At 37.7% G+C, this 20,279-nt stretch overlaps 1 long non-coding RNA gene across 2 annotated transcripts in view; it reads left to right on the top strand.

Moving 5' to 3' along the window:
• LOC116596940 overlaps positions 1-20,279 on the top strand; it is a 99,747-nt gene that overhangs the window by 66,280 nt on the left and 13,188 nt on the right. The window contains exons 4-7 of one of the 2 annotated variants that reach the window (XR_004288373.1): positions 14,063-14,211; positions 16,456-16,554; positions 16,659-16,823; positions 19,611-19,660. This is a non-coding gene — a long non-coding RNA (uncharacterized LOC116596940). The remainder of the gene's footprint in view (positions 1-14,062; positions 14,212-16,455; positions 16,555-16,658; positions 16,824-19,610; positions 19,661-20,279) is intronic. The other variant, XR_004288376.1, reaches the window with a different exon arrangement.

Below are 20,279 nucleotides of genomic sequence, written 5' to 3'. Positions count from 1 at the left end.
ATGGCAAAATTTCTTTTTTTTGTTAAGTTGGCTAAACACCCAGCTTGGAGCCCAACATGGGACTTGAACTCATGACCCGGAGATCAAGATCTGATCTGAGATCAGGAATCAGACACTTAACTGACTGAGATACCCAGGTGCCATGATTTCATTCTTTTTTATGGCTGAGTAATATCCCATTGTATATATATGCCATATCTTCTTATCCATTCGTCAGTTTGGTAGACACATAAACTGTTTCTATTATTTGGCTATATGCTGCTATAAACGTTGGACGCATGTATCCTTTGAATTAGTATTTTTGTATCTTTGGGTAAATGCCTCAGAGTGTAATTACTGGGTCATAGGGTAGTTCTATTTTTAAGTTTTGAGGAACCTCCCTACCACTTCCAGAGTCTACACCAGTTTGCATTCCCATCAAAAGGGCAAAAGAAATTTCCCTTTCTCCACATCCTTGTGAACACCTCTTGTTTCTTATGTTTTTGATTCTAGCCATTCTGACAGGTGTGAGGTGATACCTCATAGTTTTGATTTGTATTTTCCTGATTATGAGCAGTGTTGAGCATCTTTTTATGTGTCTGTTGGCCATCTGGATGTCTTTTTTGGAGAATGTCTACTTATATCTTTCACCCATTTTGTAATTGGATTCTTTATTTTTCAGGTGTTGAGTTGTATACGTTCTTTATGTATTATGGATACTAACCCTTCATCATATATGTCATTTGTAAGTATCTTCTATTCAGTAGGTTGTCTTTTAGTTTGGTTGATTGTATCCCAAAGCTTTTCATTTTGATGCAGTTCCAATAGTTTGTTTTTTTGCTTCCCTTGCCTCAGGAGACATATCTATAAAGATGTTGCCATGGTCAATGTCAGAGAAATTACTGCCTGTGCTCTCTTCAAGGAATTTTATGGTTTCAAGTCTCGCATGTGGTCCTTAATACATTTTAAGTTTATTTTTGTGTGTGGTGAAACGAAGTGATCTGGTTTCATTCTTTTGCTTCTAGATGTCCAGTTTTCCCAACACCATCTGTTGAACAGACTATCTTTTTCCCTTTGCATATTCTTGACTCCTTTTTAGAAGATTAATTGACCATAAAGTTGTGGGTCCCTTTCTGGATTTTCTGTTCTATTCGATTGGTTAATGTGTCTGTTTTGTGCCAGTACCACACTGTCTTTATTACCACAACTTTGTAATACAACTTGAAATCCAGAATTGTGATGCCTCCAGGTTTGCTTTTCTTTTTCAATATTGCTTTGGCTTTTCGGGGTCTTTTGTGGTTCCATACAAATTTTAGGATTGTTTGTTTTAGCACTTGAAAAATGCTAGTGTTTTGATAGAGACTGAATTAAAATTATAGATCACTTGTGTAGGATATACAATTTAAAAATATTTGTTCTTCTAATTCATGAACATGGAATGTTCTTCCATTTCTTTGTGTCAGCTTCAATTTCTTTCATCAATGTTTTATAGTTTTCAGACTGTAGTTCTTTCATCTCCTTGGTTAAGTTTATTCCTAGGTATTTTACTATTTTTGGTGTAATTGTAAATGATATTGTTTTCTTAATTTCTCTTTCTGCTGCTTCATTATTAGTGTATAGAAATACAATGGATTTCTGTACATTGATTTTATATCCTGCAACTTTATAGAATTCATGTATCAGTTCTAGTAATTTTTTTGGTGTAGTCTTTAGGGTTTTCTATATAGAGTATCATGTCATCTACAAATAGTGAAAGTTTTCCTTCTTCCTTACCAATTTGTATGCCTTTTATACCTTTTTATTGTCTCACTGCTGTGGTTATGACTTCCAGTACTATGTTGAATAAAAGTGGTGAGAGTAAGGGATGCCTGGGTGGCTCCATCAGCTGAGTGTCTACCTTCAGCTCAGGTCATGATCCCAATGTCTGGGCTGGAGTCCCACACCAGGCTCCTTGCTTGGTAGGGATCCTGCTTCTTCCTCAGCCTTCTACTCCCCCAGCTTGTGCACTCTCTCTCTCTCTGAGAGACATCCTTGTCTTGTTCCTGACTTTAGGGGAAAGCTCTCACTTTTTCACCATTGAATATGATATTAGTGGTGGGTTTTTCATATATGGCCTTCATTGTGTTGATGTATGGTTCCTGTAAACCTACTTTGTTGAGGCTTTTTATCATGAATGGATGATGTCCTTTCAAATGTTTTTTCTACATCTATTGAAATGATCATATGATTTTTATCCTTTCTCTTTTTGATGTAATGTATTTGATTGATTTGTGAGTATTAAACATCCCTTGCATTCCAGGAATAAATCCCACTTTTTGTGGTGAATAATTTTTTTAAGAGATTGTTGGATTCAATTTGCTGGTATTTTGTTGAGAATTTTTGCATCTATGTTCATTAGAAATATTGGCCTGTAGTTCCCTTTCTTTTGTGGTATCTTTTGTGGTCTGGGTTTGGTATCATAGAATTTGGCTTCATAGAATGAATTTGGAGGTTTTCATTCCTCTTCTATTTTTGGGAAAAGTTTGAGAAGGATAGGTATTAACTCTTCTTTAAATGTTTGGTGGAATTCACTTGTGATGCTATCTGGTCCTGGACCTTTTGTTTGTTTGTAGTTGTTGATTATTGATTCAATTTTATTGCTAGTAATTGATCTGTTGAGGTTTTCTATTTCTTCCTGCTTTAGTTTTGGTTGGTTGTAGTTATATGTTATAGGAATTTATCCATTTTTTCTAGATTGTCTGATTTGTTGGCATATAATTATTCTCTGACAGGCCTTTGTAGTTCTGTAGTGTCAATTGTTATATCTGCTTTTTCATTTCTGATTTTGTTTATTTGAATCCTCTCCCTTTTTTTTTTTTTTCACGAGTCTGGCTAGAGGTTTATCAATTTTGCTGATTTTTTGCAAAGAACCAGCTTCTGGTTTCATCAATCTGTTCTTTTTTAGAAGATTCTATTTATTTATTTGACACAGAGAGAGAGAGAGAAAGAGAGAGAGGGAATGGAAGCAGGGAGTGGGAGAGGGAGAAGTGGCTTCCCACTGAGCAGGGAGTCCTCTGCCAGGCTTGATCCCAGGGCCCTGGGATCATGACCTGAGCCAAACGCAGATGCTTAACAACTGAGCCACCCAGGCACCCCTTCATCACTCTGTTCTATTGTTTTATTAGTTTTTTATATTATTGATTTCTGGTCTAATCTTTATTATTTCTTTCCTTCTGCTGGTTTGGTTTTTGTTTGTTCTTGTTTTCCAGCTCCTTTAGGTGTTAGGTTAGGTTGTTTATTTGAGGGTTTTTTTTCTTTTTGTTTTTTTATTTTTTTAAATTTTTGTTTGTTTGTTTGTTTTGTTTCTTGAGGTAGGCCTGTATTGCTATAAACTTCCCTCTTAGAACAGCTTTTGCTACATTCCATGGATTTTTGGATTGATGGCGTATTCATTTTCATTTGTCTCCATGCATTTTAAAATTTCATCTTTGATTTCGTGGTTGATTCATTTGTAGTGTGACAGGATGGTATTTATTCTCCATGTATGTTTTCCCTTTCCAGATATTTTCTTGTGGTTATTTTGTAGTTTCATAACATCATGATTAGAAAAGATGCCTGGAATGACTTTAATCTTTTTGAATTTGTTGAGACTTGTTTTGTGACCTAATATGTGATCAACTCTGGAGAATATTCCCTGTGCACTTGAAAAATGTGTATTCTGCTGGTTTAAAATGGAATTTTCTGTTAATTATATAGATATCTGTATATTTATTAAATCCATCTGGTCCAGTGTGTCATTCAAAGCCACTGTTTGCGTGTTGGTTTTCTGTTTGGATAATCTGTCTATTGATATAAATGGGGTATTAAAGTCCCCTACTATTATTGTATAACTATTGATTAGTTCCTTTATGTTTGCTATTAACAATTTTATGTATTTGCGAGCTCCTGTGTTGGGTGCATAAATATTTGTAATTTTATATCTTCTTGTTGGATTATCCCCTTTATGATTATATAGTGTCATTCTTTGTCTCTTTTTACAGTCTTTGATTTAAAATCTATTTTGTCTAATATAAGTACTGCTACCCTGGCTTTCATCTGACATCATTTCCATGATAAATATTTCTCCATGCCCTCACTTTGAATCTGCAGGTGTCTTTAAGTCTTAAGTCTAAAATGAGTCTTTCATAGGCAGCATATAGTGGATCTTTGTTTTTTTCTACTCTATCACCCAATGTCTTTAGGTTGGAACATTTAATTTATTTACATTCAAAATAATTATTGATATATTTTTATAGTAATTTTGTTATATGTTTTGTGGCTGTTTTTGTACTTTTTCTTTGATCCTTTCTTCTCTTGCTCTCTTTCACGGTTTGCTTGCTTTCCTTAGTAATATACTTGGGTTTCTTTCTCTTTATTCTTTCCATATCTCTTACTGGTCTTTGATATGTGGTTATCATTTGTTCTGTATAGAACATCTTCTATATAGAGCAGTCTAAATTAAGTTGATGATTGCTTAAGTTTGAACTCATTCTTTACTACCCCCCCAACCATGTTTTAAGTGTTTGGTGCCATATTTTACACTCTTTTATTTTGTGAATCCCTGGAGTGGTTTTACTGATATACTTATTTTTACTGTTTTGTATTTCTTACTTTTCATACTTTTACTTATGGTCTTTACTTTCTACTCAAAGAGTTCCCTTTAACATTTCCTGTAGGGCTAGTTTAGTGGTCATGAACTCTAGCTTTTGTTTATCTGAGAAACTCTTCATCTCTCCTTCTGTTCTGAATGTTAGCCTTGTTGGATAGAATATTCTTGGCTGCAGATTTTTTCCCTTTTTAGCACTTTGAATATATCATGCTACTCCTTTCTGGCCTTCAGAGTTTGTGCTGAAAAATCCACTGACAGCCCTATGGGGTTTTCTTTGTATGTAACTGTCTTCTTTTGTCTTGCTGCCTTCAAAATTTTTTCTTTATCTCTCCCTTTTGCCATTTTAATTACTATGCGTCTTGGTGAGGACCTCCTTGGGTTGATTTTGGTGGGGGATTTCTGTGCCTCTCAGATATGGGTATCTGTTTGCTTCCCCAGATTAAGGAAGTTTGAGGAAATAATAGCTGCCCTTTTTTATTCTGTTCTTCTTCTGGGATCCCTGTAATGCAAATGGTATTACACTTGATGGAGTCACTGAGTTCCCTCAGTCTGTTCTCATTTTGCATATTTTTTCTCCTTGATTTCATTACTCAGGCTTTGAATGGCTCAGTTGGTTCTGCATCTGACTCTTGGTTTCAGCTCAGGTCATGAACTGAAGTCCTGAGATCGGTCATGACTCGGGTCATGAGATCGAGCTCCATATCAGGTTCTATGCTGAGCATAGAGCCTGCTTGAGATTCTCTCTCCCCATCTCCCTCTACTACCCATCCCTGCTTGTGCATCATGCTCTCTCAATAAATAAATAAATTTCCAGGCTTTAAGTCCTGTTGGTTGTGAGAACTCATGAAATTTGGATTTTCTTGATTTGAAATCCAAAAGTTGTGGGGATTTGTCTTCCCCCTGTAAGCTTCCTGGTGTGATAATCTGTTTCTCATCCTTCTGGGTACCCCTAGCCCCCACCCAACTACAGATGGCCCAGGGCTCCCCACTATGTCTCTGCCCTTCCTACCCTCTTAGATGTGGCCTCTTCTTTACTTTTAGTTGTGGGGTTTGTTTTGTCAGTCCTTCTGTTGTTTTCTGGGTTATTTATATCAGTGTGAGTGTTATCTGACTGCATCCGGGGACAAGGTAAGGTTAGGGTCCTCCTACTCTGCCATCTTCCCAGCCTCTCTCCCTCTTGTGTGTTTTTATAATATTTATCATTTATGTCAAACTACAGTACTATGAAGGCCAGATATAATAGTTTTATGTTTGATTAACTACCCATGGTTGTTTTTATGATTGTTCCAACTTCAAGTGTCTTAAGCACAGCAAATTGAAGGATAATTTTTTTAGGACAACATTTCTTTAATTCACATGGATACCAGGGAACCCATAAAAATAAAACAATGATTACTTTACTATTAAATAATTTAAATAACTTTCTATTATTATTTTAGTTAAAATATCATGCAATGTTTTAATATAGACTACAAATTACCTCAAACAGTAACATTTTATAAATAAGAGCAAAAATAACATGGCATATGGAATTTCTCTGAAGTGCTAGGTATACAAATGACATGTCACTACTAGAAAATTAGCAGATTCTTCAAGACTTCTAAGCAGCCCTGTCACATTATCCAAGTTCATTAGCTTGTATTGGTAAATATGTTTTCTGTCTTAACAAATTAGTTTGTGGAATGTGTAAAAGAAAGTTTTCCCCTCTACTGTCAGAATTCCAAACCAGGTAGCTGTAGTAGAAAGAGCTTTTAGAATATGATATGATAACTGAAACAACTACTCTTCTTTTGGCCCAGGTGTTTGTTATGTGGGTGATAACATATATGATTAATGTCAACACCATAATAGTCAAGACTGTTAATGGAAAGACAGTGAACATAATTTCAAAGGAATAGGATGAACCATTCTTGCTGTTACTGTTCTTGGTAATTTCCCTTTTTTTCTATGGGTGCTGTAATCTATTGAACAGGCTTCTTCTGAATAGCACAACTCAATATTTACCCTTTTATAGAATTTTATAGATTGATGGAACCCATAGACTTCAAAAATTTTAATAGAATTTGAGAAGTCATCTAGCTGAACTCTGTCATTTTATAGATGAGAAAAATGAGGGCCAAAGCAATAAATGATGATTTAAATTGCTGTGCTTACAGCAGAATTAGGTCTAGAATTTAAGTTTCTTAGCTTCTGGACCAGTGTTCTTTTCACCATATTATGCTACCTCCAGTGCATATCAAAGATGGAAATGGCTGATTTGGGGAAGTTTCTAGTAAAGGAGAGATGTTTCCTCCTAATTCCTGAATCGTTATCTTCTGTATATCTTGAAGGAAGACATATGAGTTCTTTTTAAATCTTTTGCTCAAAATACCTGTGCCCCAAGCACTCACCACATATTTAGACTCAGAGTAGAGGCTCCTTCAGTGGAAACAGTTGGTATTGAGTTGATCAAATAAGATAGTGGTCTCCAAAAACCTGTGCATGAATAGGTAGCAATTATTGATAAAGTTATCATTCATCCATGGCAATCATAAAAATTAAGGACAATATATTAAAATGATCAGATAGCCAACTTTATTCAATTTAAAAAATTTTAAGTTTGTTTTTTTTCCATTTTTCCTCCCAATTTCTTTTTTAAAAGTTTATTTATTTTTGTTTTTTTATTTTATTAACACATAATGTATTGTTTTTTCCAGAGGTACAGGTCTGTGATTCATCAGTCTTAGAAAATTCGCAGTGCTCACCATAGCCCAGCACATGCCCTCCCCAATGTCCGTCACCAGCCGCCCCGTCGCTTCCATCCCTCTCCACTCCAGCAGCCCTCAGCTTGTTTCCTGAGATTAAGAGTCTTTCATGGTTTGTCTCCCTCTCTGGTTTCATCTTGTTTCATTGGTTTTTGCATTTTTCTTTATTTTATATTTATGACATCATGTTTTCTATTTTATATGTATATTTTTTATTTATGGCATTGATATACAGTGATTTGCCCTCGTAACATTACGTTCTAGTGGAGGACACTAGACTAAAACACACATTTCGTTCATCATAAGTTGTGTAAAAAATAAAGCAAGGTAATAAGACAGGGAATGCCTGTAATAGGGCAGGGGTAAGCTAAATTAGGTCATTAGAGAAGTTCTCTGAAGAAGTGGCATTTGAGCAGGGAATGAATGAGAAGACAGAACCAACCAACAGGTAAAGATCTAAGGGAAGAAGATTTCTATCAGAAGAAAGAATATTTACAAAGGTCCTGAGGTAGGAATGGGCTTGATGGTAGCAGAAGTGTAGTGATAAAAGGGGGAGAGGAATAGAAAATGAGATCACAGAAGAGGTCAGGAGCCAGGTCATATGGGTAAGGTGGTAAGCTAATAGGGCAAGAGGAGACAGAGACAAGTTAAGAGATTGTTGCAATAGTATAAATGAGAGAAAATAAGAGCAGACTAGGGAAGTTGGGGGTGGATATGGAGGTTATGAAAAGTGGCAAACTTGGAGTATATTTTAACTGTTAGCTGACAGTGTCTACTGAAGAGTTGAGTGTAGGGAAAAATATGAAAAGTGACAGACAAACTTTAAAGTGGTCCCCATCACCCACGGCCTTGTGGTGTCATGCTGTTGTGTGATTCCCTCCCTTTGAGCATGGGTGGGACCTATGACTAACTTGTAGCCAATAGAATATGGTGAAGGTAATGAAATGTTACATCTTTGATTATATTATATAAGACTCCATCTTACTACCAGGATCTTTCTTTCTCCCTTTTAGCTTTGAAGAAGCAAGCTGTTATGTTATCAGATGGCCCATAGAGAGGGTTCTGTGGCAAAGAATTGTGAGTGACTCCTAGGAGCTGATAGTGAGAGCTAGCAAGAGGCCAGGGCCCTCAGTCCTACAACCACAGACACTTAATGCTGCTAACAACCTTGTGAGAATGGAAGTGGATCACCAGCCAAGTTTCAAGATAAGAATAAAATGCTGGTCAACACCTTGATTGTAGCCTTGCAAAGCCTTGGAGAACTGACCTGGGAAAACTATGAGATAATAAATATAATATGAGTTGTTTTAAGTTACTAAATTCATGATAGTTTGTTATATAGCAGTAGAAATGTAACACACATAGGATGTTTAATTCAGTCATTCTAGTCTTAGTGCCACAAAGTGCTAAAACAGTAAGAAAGCCATGATCCTCAAACATGGCCCATTTATTGTACAGATTGAGGAAACAATGTCACGAAGAGTCAAGTGACTGGTCTGAGGCCACATGGGTCACTAGCACTTAGAACCCCCTTTCCTCTTCCCTATCTGTAGCTCTTCCTGCTGCCCTCTGCTGCCTTCTAAGTATTATACAGTCCAATTTTTAATTTTTGTTTATTTTGTTGTTTGCTTGTTTTTTCTGTTAGTCTATATAAAGCACTTTATTCTAGCTTATTAAGATTTAGAATTTTTCTTAATTTGACCCATGAAGTTGTGAGTTAAAAGCTCTCTCTTGAGTTAGAAAAAAGATGTCTTTGTTTACCTTATCAGGGAGATCTGTCCCATCTATGAGTCATATGAATTCCTAACCTTTAACCTGTGATAACCTGCATCGTGAAAATGAACTGGCTTGAGTTTAGAGAGAACCCCTTAGAGTCCCCCAAATAGAGCTAATTTTAAAGCTTCCTGGGTGGCACAGTCAGTTGTGTCCAGCTCTTAGGGTTGTGGGACTGAGCTCCGCATTGCTTCCATGCTCAGTAGGGAACTCTGCCTGTCCCACTTGTGTTCTTTCTCAAAATAAATAAATCCTTAAAAAACCAAAACAACTAAAACTTCCTGCCTGGTCATTGCAACTGTCCTCTCCCCCGTAAGTACTTTGGATCTCAGGAAACCCTTGTCCCTGTTTATGAGGCCTCTGCTGAGAAACACAGTCACAGTATGGGTCACTGGAGAGCCCCTGGGCTGAGGTGATAGAAAATATTTTCAGGAAAGAAAGGAGGAGAAAAAAAGGAAGAAAGAAAAAGAGAGAAAGGGAGAAAGGAAAGAAAGAAAAGAAAGAAAAAGAAAAGGAAGGAGGGAGGAATGAAGGAAGAAAGGAAGAAAGAGAAAGAAAGAAAACCACGTGAAACCATACAGCCTAAAAGTCCAGTAACTGTCGTGCTCATGGTTGAAAACAGGGGCCTTGAGCAACCCTAGGAGAACGTCTATCGGTAAGTGCAGAGCTGTTGTCAAGCCTGGTGCGTCTTACCCTGCTTCTGTGTCCATTGTCAGAGAGACGGGAGCTGGAATTTTAGCCAACGTGACTTTGGAAGTTTTCCTTTGCGCAGTTCATGGAGTGCGGGAAGGATTTAGCAAACAATCTCCTCGTATTGGGACACTTTCATACTCTCCTGGCAAGCATCCTCCTATTTTGCTGCTCTGTTTTCACATCGTGTTCCTACAAATTGCTGTAAATTACTATTTTCATTCTTTTAATACCGGGATGAGAAAAGGGAATTCTTTTCTTTTGTGTAGGAGCCAAAGAATGATGAGTGTCGAGGCTGGCGGAGTGAAGCAGGGATAGAGCGAGAGACGACGGCTCCACACCCGGGGGCAGGGACAGCCAAGTATTTTTCTATAGGTTACAGTAGCTTGGGGGTGACTTCGGATGAAATGGATCTTGTAAATCATTTTGGCCTAAGTTATCAAGCTGTAAGCTGGACTGCTGTTCTGCTACTTGATATGAGCAAGTACTAGCAGTCGCAGTTTATGTGGAAATGTTTCACCTGGCCGAAGAATGTATGAATATTTACAGCAATTCCGAAAATAATTTGAGATTACTAAATTTCTCCTATCCCTTTTGCTTTGAAGATCTCCCCCACCCCCACTGCCTCACTCCCTGTCATCCTGCAAAAATACGGTCTTTACTTACCAAGGTCTTGACATTAGAAAACTAACTGCTCATGCTTTGTTTATTTGTTGTTTGACTAAAATTTAAATAACTCAGGAGTGATAACAAATGAAGTTTTGTCAGCTCTTTATACATGAAAGTGAGTCTGTCCCGTCATTTTCTGAAACAGGTTTAGCTGAAGGATGGGAGTCTGGTTAGTAGTGGAGGGAGTTTATGGGGTGTACTTGGAAGGCATATGTTGGGGGATACACTTCCAGAGGGTCAAGCAGAAGGAAGAGGAGTTCTGAAGACCAAATTAGACCAACTGGCCAGGCAGCAGGCTACTGTAATCTCAGCCTGCCTTCTCTGCTGATCCTTGTAGAAGATGGTAGGCGTCTGAATAAGCTCAGAAACCTAAATAACAATTACGGTGTGCCACTCAAAAGCCACACCTTCTTACACATCATTGAGGAACATAAATATTATTCCATAAAGTTCCATGTATTCAAAGCTTTCAGAAGCACCCTATGGTTTTGGGTGACTCAAGGATGTCCTATGGTACTACATTCTTGTCTGATGAGGGTATGTTAACTGATGATATGCCTGTTCTTCTGTATGTAGACAATGCATGAAAATAGTTACATTCTCTGAATTTTCATATTTCTGAGAAAATTTAATTTTCAGTCTGGGCACTTGATATTGTACTTGATAAAATGGTCATGATTGAATTGAATTGGTCAGTTCAATTAAACAAATAATTTAGTAAAATATTATTTCAATTTGGGCATTTTTATTCATTGCCTAAAAGCAAATATAAGCAAAATTAACCAAAACCAAAACAAAACCTCAAATACCAAGCTTGCCAGTTAACTGTCAAAAAAGTTGAGGCATTAAAGGCAGATTTTTGGCAATACATATGTGAATTTTTGTGAATCTGCTGGGAGTTGAAGGAACTTGATTATGGTTAACTTGACTTTAAGAATTAGTTCCTAAAATCTGTATTTATAAAAATTTCCTTCTGTAATGGGGAATAACTTGTATAGTTATGATGGTTAGAATGTCATTATATAATTTATACAATATCAAGAATGAACCTTAATGTAACTGTAGACTTTGGATGATAATGATGTATTAATGTAGGTTCGTTAGTTGCAACACGTGTCCCACTCTGGTGGGGGACACTGATAGTGGGGGAGGCTGTGCCCGTGTGGGGGCAGGGGGCATATGGAAAATCTGCATCTTCTGCTCAGTTTTGCTGTGAACCTAAAACCGCTCTAAAAAACAAAGTGAGAGAAAGGAAGAAAGAAAGAAAGAAAGAAAGAAAAGGAGCCCAGACTTAAGAATATGGACTTTCATTAAAGAGGGAGTAATGATGAAAATGCCAAAAAAAATAAAATAAAATAAAAATAAATAAAAGAAGAAGAAGGAGAAGTTATAGTGTATGACGGAAAACAGAAAAGTAATTTTTCTGATTGACCAGGAAAAGCTTAGAAATGTTTGGCTAAACTCTATAGGTGCCAAAGTTTCATTCAAGAATGAAGTTCTCTGTCCTTCATACTGAGCTCAGTCTCGACTCATGGGCCAGACCACGGAAACACACGGCCCCTGAAGGACGGAAAGAGAGGGAGCTGTGTGTCCGTGGGCGTGTGCGTGCGTGGGAGGTTCAGCTCCCACTCGGCCAGCTCTGCCTGGCCTCATCCACACCTGTCAGCCAGGGCTGCACTGCTTCTGTCCTGGGCAGAAGAAACTGTTTCTGTCATCGGCTAAAATGTCGAGAGGTTTGCCAGCTTCACTCTAGAACATGGGCCGTTTGTTTCTGTTTGCAAAGAAATTTTGGGGGAAAAACCAAGCTGGAATCCCTTGGTCTTGTTTAAAAAGATAGTGCCTATGTGGTGGTAGTTAAGCTTGGGAGTCAGGGAGGTTTGAGAATGATATGTCTGTATGGGATAGACCCTTGCTGTCTGCGTGTTGGCGGAATAGGATTCAATATGTAACAGATACAGGATAATACTGATAATCTTCAGAAACTTAAAGTTATTTTTTAAAAAGTAAAATAAATTAGTTTTTGACCCCAGGATACTATTGAGAGTCATGAATACTTGCAGATCCCAAGACACTAGTGTGTTTTAGCCATAAGTAGCTCAGCTTCCTAAAAAGCTATGAAGAGACAATAAAACCAATACATAAATGCATATATATATGTGCATATATATGTACATATATATTTATATACATCCTGTATATACCTGTATGTGTACATATATACCTATATAAATATCTATATACGTTCTATGAATTGTGCATTTAAAATAAATACTAATTTAAAATGACAAAATCAAATGCATAGCTATTTTCGCATTTAATTTGTTTTAGATTCCCATTACCTAACAGTAAAATTAAATATCATTCCAGCAAGTGCCCTTTTAGAGAGAGAGAGTTCTATTAAAAAGAATTTCACATATCATTTTATAACTACTCCACACAGGGAATTTATGTTTGTTTTGAACTATTCAGAACATTAAAAATACATAGTTATAACAGAGGTCTTTATGCATCAGTTTATTTTTCCTATATAATTCATCTTAGCATTTAAGTCCTACTAAAATAACTCAGGACTATTTAATTTGGGAAAGCTGAGATATGTAACAGATTTTCTGGTCTTAATACATTGGCATAAAGTATTCACGGTTATTTTTACTGCAGAATTAGCAAACTTTCAGAAGTCTGACAATGTACAATTGGGAAAATTCCAAAATTATCTATTTGGACATTGTTTCAGAGAATAAAAATAAATCTTTCCCTCTAACAGCAATTATCTATAGTGTTCTTACACTTTAAATAAATAACCAAATTAATCATCCTCACCCTTAAATTAGATTTGTAGAGTTCTCATTTTTCACAAGAATAGTTGGCTTTCGTTAGCATCTTTTAATGAACTTGCCCATGCTGGGCAAAAATATTCAGATCTAATAAACAATTGGTTAAAATGCATTCCCCTGCACTGGGATAGGGTTCTTTTTTCTTTTCTTTTTTTTTTTTTTGTAATAAGTTTCATTTTTTAATTAGCAGCTTCATCCTGGGCTGGTTAGTATCAGAGCTCTCACCTACTGCTTTGTCCTCAAGACTCCACAATTCTATAATTATGACGCCCATATATATATATGAAGATGCATTTATATTTATTTTTAGAATAAATATAATAATAATCAGTTTATGAAGGTTGCAATGAATCATTGGCTACCAATTGTTTCATTTACTAGTAAATAATAATTTATCATGATTAAATGGGATTAAAATGTTTTTGTTTCTATAGTTCAAAAAAAACAGGGAAGAAAGAAAAACAAAAAAAAAAACTGTAATAAATATAAGTTACTTAAAACAGCTTTTGAAAGACTATTTGTGTGAAGTCTGAAATTGCAAAATGGTTCATTACTTATACTTTGGGGGAAATTTTCCCCCAAATAGCAAATTCAATTATTACGGTGTCATAGGAATTACTGAAAATATATTTATACTTGATAGCATTAAATATATAAATTAAATATTAGCCTTAAGTAAAACTATAAGCAAAATGACTTTGAGGACAGATGACTTAATGAAAACAGTATTTTTTATGTTTTTGCAGAGTTTTTGCTGGTAGCATAATTTCCACCTGAAATATACTCCACTTCCGTATCCCAGCCTTTCATGACTAACACAGAGTCGCGTCGTCTTCCTCAAGGCCCTTCCTCATCCTTTCTGCTTCCTGTAATTCCCATCTGTGGACCTCCCCTGGTAATGTACCCGAAAAATACTTTTATTGATTCTTTGTCAATTACAAAGGCTTTTCAAGTTCAAGCAACAGAGACTCTGACAGTGGCTTAAAAAGATAAGGTTTTATTTTTTTCACGTGACACAGAATCTGGAAGGTGGTGATAGATAAATGCCAGCCGCTCAGTGACATCGGGACCAGCGTCGTCATGTTCTCCCGTACTTTCCCATTTGATTTCGAGATGGCTGCTCTGTCTGATCTTGCTAAGTTTCATCCTTGATGTTTCCCTCCTTTGGCAAACTAGGAAAAAAGAGGCGATCATAAGAGGGATGAAACATCCATGTCTTTTTTTTTTTTCTTCCCTGGATGAATATATGTGTAACAAAATTAAAATATTTTAATTTAACAGAGTGCATTTAAGCAATAATGAGCAACATAAGAAGATATGTATTTCATTTGTAAATGAAAATTGCAAATGGTCAGTATTTTGGAATAATGCATACTTTGGGGGGAATGTATTAATTCTTATATAAGAGGGGGGAAAGAGAGAAAGACATGGGTTTTTATTTTTCATTCAATTTTCTATTTTTTACAACTATTATAAAATGAAGATCTACATTGAGCTTTTTCAAATTTCCAGCAAAAGTCCCTCTCAACGTATCCATTTCTAACCAAAGTGTTCATGTTGTACGCTTTAAATATAAGTCTTAGGTTTCAAAATAATCATTGTTTTATATTAAATACAGACCCTGGGAACAATGCTAATGTACTTCTCTGTTAAGGGCCTTGTTAGACACAACCATTTTTTAAAACTAATATTGGCTTCTGCCTTCTTGGTGTTTTTCTTGGCATTTTTTTCTCTTTTTGGCAGGGAAGATAGGTAGGTTTACACCATTTGTGGGACTGGACCTCAATGTACTATAGTAACAAATGGACTCAGAAGAAGACCTAAAATGCCTGAGGCACCAGGAGCCAAGCCTGGCCTGGATTTAAGCAGCAGAAATGGACGGGGTCCTTGAGGTGGCTTGGCCATTCTGCCTTCTCATGTTCTAGACTAAACTTACTGAGTATCAGTGATCCCTGAGGACTCAGGTTCCTTCACGGAATGTGGACATTTCTGGTGATTCTGAGCTTCTTAAATCCCAGAGTAGACTTGTGTCTCCAGAGCTGGTGACATAACACACAGAGATTGTGAGTGTCTGGATAATGGCAGAAGATTTCTTCAGATTTATCTAAGTCTGGTTACAGCGAACAGAATTAAAGTCATATTGACCTTGAACTTAATAGTGAGTCTAAGGGCCTACCACATTATTCCTTTTGACCCAGTAGTCCTGTTAGTGTAAATATTTTATTAATTCTGAAAACATTAAAAGACCAAAGAAAGGCTTTAAAAACTATTACAGTAATAATACAGAATTATAATAATACAGAAGCCATCTGGGACTGGATGAAAATAATCATTATGAATGAAAGCTATAGATATGTTTTTAGTCCTTAACATGTGTTAAGGTTTTAGAAAAGCATTAGGAGTAATTTGCTGTAATTGGAAGGACTTTCAAGTATTTGGATGAAAGGCACTTTGGGAAATACAAAGAATGAGCTCTCTGATCCATAATAATAATAATAATAATAATTTGGCACTTTTATATGAGGAGTTCAATGCACATCAAATACATTAAATATCCCAACAGGCAGACTCTTTCCTAGATGACCAAACAAACAGGAACTGACTCACAAAAGTTCACAGGACAAGTTACCAACATAATTTGAATTTTAATCTGCGACTTGTTCCCAGTCCAGGTAGCTACCTGTGGTTATAAGCCTATGAGGTGCACACTTACTAATTACCATTTATCCAGTAGTGACTAGGTACCAAGCACTGTAATGTGTGCCAGGTCTGAAGGTGAATGCTACCTAGTTCTGCCTACAGGAAGCTCCCGGCCATTCTGTGTTCACCTAATCAGGCTGCAGCTGCCCGCGTGGCTTTTCTGGAAGGGCCTCCTGGGCTTTCCCCTGCCTCCAGCCTGGGAATCTCTCATAAAATAAATATGAGAAATACGTTTTAGAAGTAGACAGTTGCCTAGGCTCTTTGTGTATCATACACTAAAAATACAAAGGTACATGGATATGTGGGGTGAGGCCATGACTTTTTTGATGTAAATGTATAGAAATATCCTTTTGGGAAGTTTTCAAATATTAAATTATTAACCAATCAAATGTATTATCACTGTTCTTTTTAAGTTATTTTCTTCTTTGCATTGAAACAGTGAATGCTGCTCTGCTCTCCAGCCAGTTGCCTCTCAGCCAGGTGGTTCTTGCCGCCCGGTGGCTCCCTGGGCTCTCTTCCTCTTATAAATGTACTTCATGTTTGTTTCTGACTTTGAAGACGGAGGGTTCTTAGAAAATTCTTTTCCCCTTTTCTGTGGGCTAGATAATCCAGTGATCATCTGTTAACTTCCTTGTCTTACAGACAGAGACTCCTGCATGTTAGATAAGAGGAACTTACAACTGGATACTTTTCAACTCTTCCCTCAGGTCCTAATTTATTGCTGGAGATGCGCGAGGACTTCTGTTCCATCAACACTGGGCATAAACTTCTTGAAAGAATGAAATGGCTACCAATGACAATCCCAAGGTATTGATCCTTATTATTCATAAACTTTTCATATTACATGTTGATTCTATAGTATATTCATAGTCCAATTAAATGGTTTTTAAAAAGATACTTGGAACACAGTGGTGGTTGCCAGAAGTGGGGAGTGGGTGGTGGGCAAAGTAGGGAGAGGAAATCAAAAGATACAAACTTTCAGTTACAAAATTAGTAAGTCATGGGATGTAATGCACAGCACGGTGACTGTAGTTAGTAATACCGTATTGCGTATTTGAAAGCCACTAAGAAAATAGAGGGGCACCTGGGTGGCTCAGTCAGTTAGGTGTCTGCCTTTGGCTCAGGTCATGATCCCAGGATCCTCGACTTGAACCCCACATGGGAGTCTGCTTCTCCCTCTCCCTCTCCACCCACCGCTCACGTGCACACACACTCTCTCTCTCTCTCTTTCAAGTAAATAAATAAAATCATTTTTTTTAAAGTTCTCATCACAAAAATGATAATTTTGCAACTATGTATGGTGACAGATGTTAATTCGACTTATTGTGGCAATCATTTCACAATATATGCAACTATCAAATCATTATGTTGTACACCTGAAAGTAATATAATAGATATAAATTATATCTCAAGAAAAAATTAAATTTGGAGTGAAGTCATGTCACGTCCAAAAGACCTCATAGGTATTTGGGGGTATTTTTTTTTTTTTTTACCACTGTTCCGTTTTAGCAGAGATAATGATTATATGGTTACACGTGTCTCCAGAATGAGTTTTGTGCATACATTTTAATGTGGGTGTTTTGTGCTAGAAATTTGCAGTAGTTCTGACAAAAGAATGAAGCTCAGACTCTAAAATACAGAAGCTTTCTATTTCCTGTGTCCTAGGTCTTCTTACCTCCTCCTTGCTTTCTGCCTCATGCTGGGGATTGACCAGCATCTTCACTTGGTTTAAAGACTCGACAGCTTGAGCAGAGATGGTTCCCTCCATTCCCACCCAGATGACTTGCTGTTGGTTTTTCTCTTCCACGGTTGTTAGCAGGGTTCATTAAAATTTTTACTCTACACAAAGGTACTAAAATCTTTTCCCCTCAGTTTTTGATAGGCTGTACGCGGGCTATTGAGGAAGAAGTTAAGCAGTAAGATAGTATCATAAAGATATTGTACTGCTACCAATAATAGGAACAGTTACCGTTTATTCATGTTCCTTAACTAGTCAAAGATTTATGTTGTATTTGAGAATTCTTCATGTTCAGCAGAGAATTTTGCAGCTACATTTATTTCCCTCCATATTGAATTTCTTCCAATGAAATTAGCCAATCAACAGATGGCACACTTAATCCATTTAGAATGCAAATCCACTGGCCTTTTCTCTGTTTTCACTAGCAAACTAAATTCTTCCTCTTTACTTCTCCTCCTCCAAGTGCATATGTCGTGAGTTCAGAAAGGAGAAAAATCTCCATTTTTATTCTTTGGGTTCTCAACATCACTCATTTTGTAGATAAGGGCCAGCCAGCCGCTCCCGGAATCTAAGCTCTGACAGTATGGTGCTGCTCAGGGGAGTGACCTCTTGCGACTCCGGGTTGTGCGCTTGTTTATAAAGCGTTCTTGTGGGTGCAGGAGCCTGGAGTACGGCCTGCAACAAGTCTTCATCCTGTCTTCAGTTCTCTAAGCCTTTTCTTTATGTAGGTAATATTCAGACATTGTTCCCTTTAAGAGGACAAGACACTTTCATAGTGTCAAATAGCTTTATGTCACGCAATATATTATTAAATAATGAAGGCTGATTTTGATAGTTTTACATATTATTATTAATCATGCATTCATTCTAAAAATATTTATTGCACATCTTTTATGTGCCCAGACTGTCCCAATTTGAAGATTCTAAGTATTTCAGGGATTTCTATTTTTATGGACTGTTGATTGTAGTCCGTAATGTAGCCTTGTCTGTTTAGGATCCGAAGCAGGGAGGAGCGCGGGATTTTCCAGTAGCTCCCCGAGTCTTGTGCGCTAGGTCCGCACGTCAGTGGGGTGCAGGAGGGTCTGAGCAAAGTGTGGAGCCTCCTACAGAGCGGGTGCCCGTGGGTGCCCGTGGGTGCCCGTGGGTGCCCGTGGGTGTCCGTTCTCCATCCTCCGGCCCTCCACAGCCTCCCTTCTCCTACCGTCTGAGGGATCAGTATGTCCAGCCTGCGTGGGTCACAGCGTATGTAAGCCTCCCTGGGTGGCTTGTCCTGTTCCCTGACGTATTTCCACTTCTTGGCCAGCGTCTGCCACCTAGCAGGAGCGGCATTCGTGAGGGCGGACAGGAAGGCCGCGAGCCGCCCTCCCGCAGCCCCTCCAAGAACGTGTGGAAGGCGGTGCTCCTCCCCGCGCCCGACTTTCCTCCCCTGCTCTCGTCCCCCGACTTCTCTGCCCGTCTCAAGACCGGAGAGGGAAGGGGATCATACTTCACACAGAGACTGATAAAGCCATACTTCTGTGTTTTCCCTCAGTTTATGTCTCCTTCCGTTGCTCTCTCATTTGATTAATTTATTTTTGTTTCTTTAATGTTGATAATATAGCAGAATACTGGAGACCCAATTCCGTAGTCTTAGCTCCTAAAAAATCCGAACAAAGTAACAAAATTTGTTCAGAATTTGTTATTCTGAACAAAGTAACAAAATTTAAATGTTTTATTGGTAAAGGGGAAAGGTAAACCACAGGGAATTTTTCTATGCCTGGACTTCGTGGTGCTTATTTCAGTTCATCTAAAGATCTGGAGGATTATCAAGGAAAACCAGGAACTTCAAACTGAAGTTTTACTCACACATTTTTTAGGAGTCACAGTGGTTCCGAGGAATGCGTGAAGGCTCCTGCTACACGGTGGGGTAGGCTTTCATTCCTCGCGGTCTGAATATCTGGTGCTTGCAAGAGAGATGCCCCTTGCAGAACTGCGTGTGGTTCTGCAGTGCTACTTCTAACCAGCGACGGAACAGGGTCAGCACAACCTTTCCCGTAATCTGTACACCCTGAATGCTCCGGCCACTCATACTGCCCTTCCCCATGGACGCTAGGCAGAGGCCAGCTGTGGAGAAGCACTCAGCCATGGCTGGTCTGAGAAGATAATGGGTCCTGTTTGCAGTTCTTTGTTGCTGTCTGCGCTCTCAGGAGGGCATTGAGTACAGAGTTACTGAGACAGAGTGGGTGCTACCTTGTATGCACGACAGACGACACTGTCTATTTTAGGCCAAATGTGAGAAGATAAAGTCCATTAGGGAATTACTACTGCTTAAGGTTTTAGTTTCTTAACTCTCAGGTCCAGAAACTTAGTAAAATGCTTCCCCAGAGGTCTAATCCTTAATTTCTTTGTCTATAAAATGGCATAATAATTACACTTACTTACTTCGTGGGCTTTACTATGAAAACTAAATGATTTGGTGGTACTTAAAGGAACATCAGGCACATAGCAAGTGCTCTGCAGGCGTTAGCTATTATTTTTTTATTGTT

The sequence above is a fragment of the Mustela erminea genome, chromosome 8 (assembly GCF_009829155.1).
Source record: "Mustela erminea isolate mMusErm1 chromosome 8, mMusErm1.Pri, whole genome shotgun sequence".
Lineage (NCBI taxonomy): Eukaryota > Metazoa > Chordata > Mammalia > Carnivora > Mustelidae > Mustela > Mustela erminea.
This window is presented reverse-complemented; position numbering and strand designations above follow the sequence as displayed.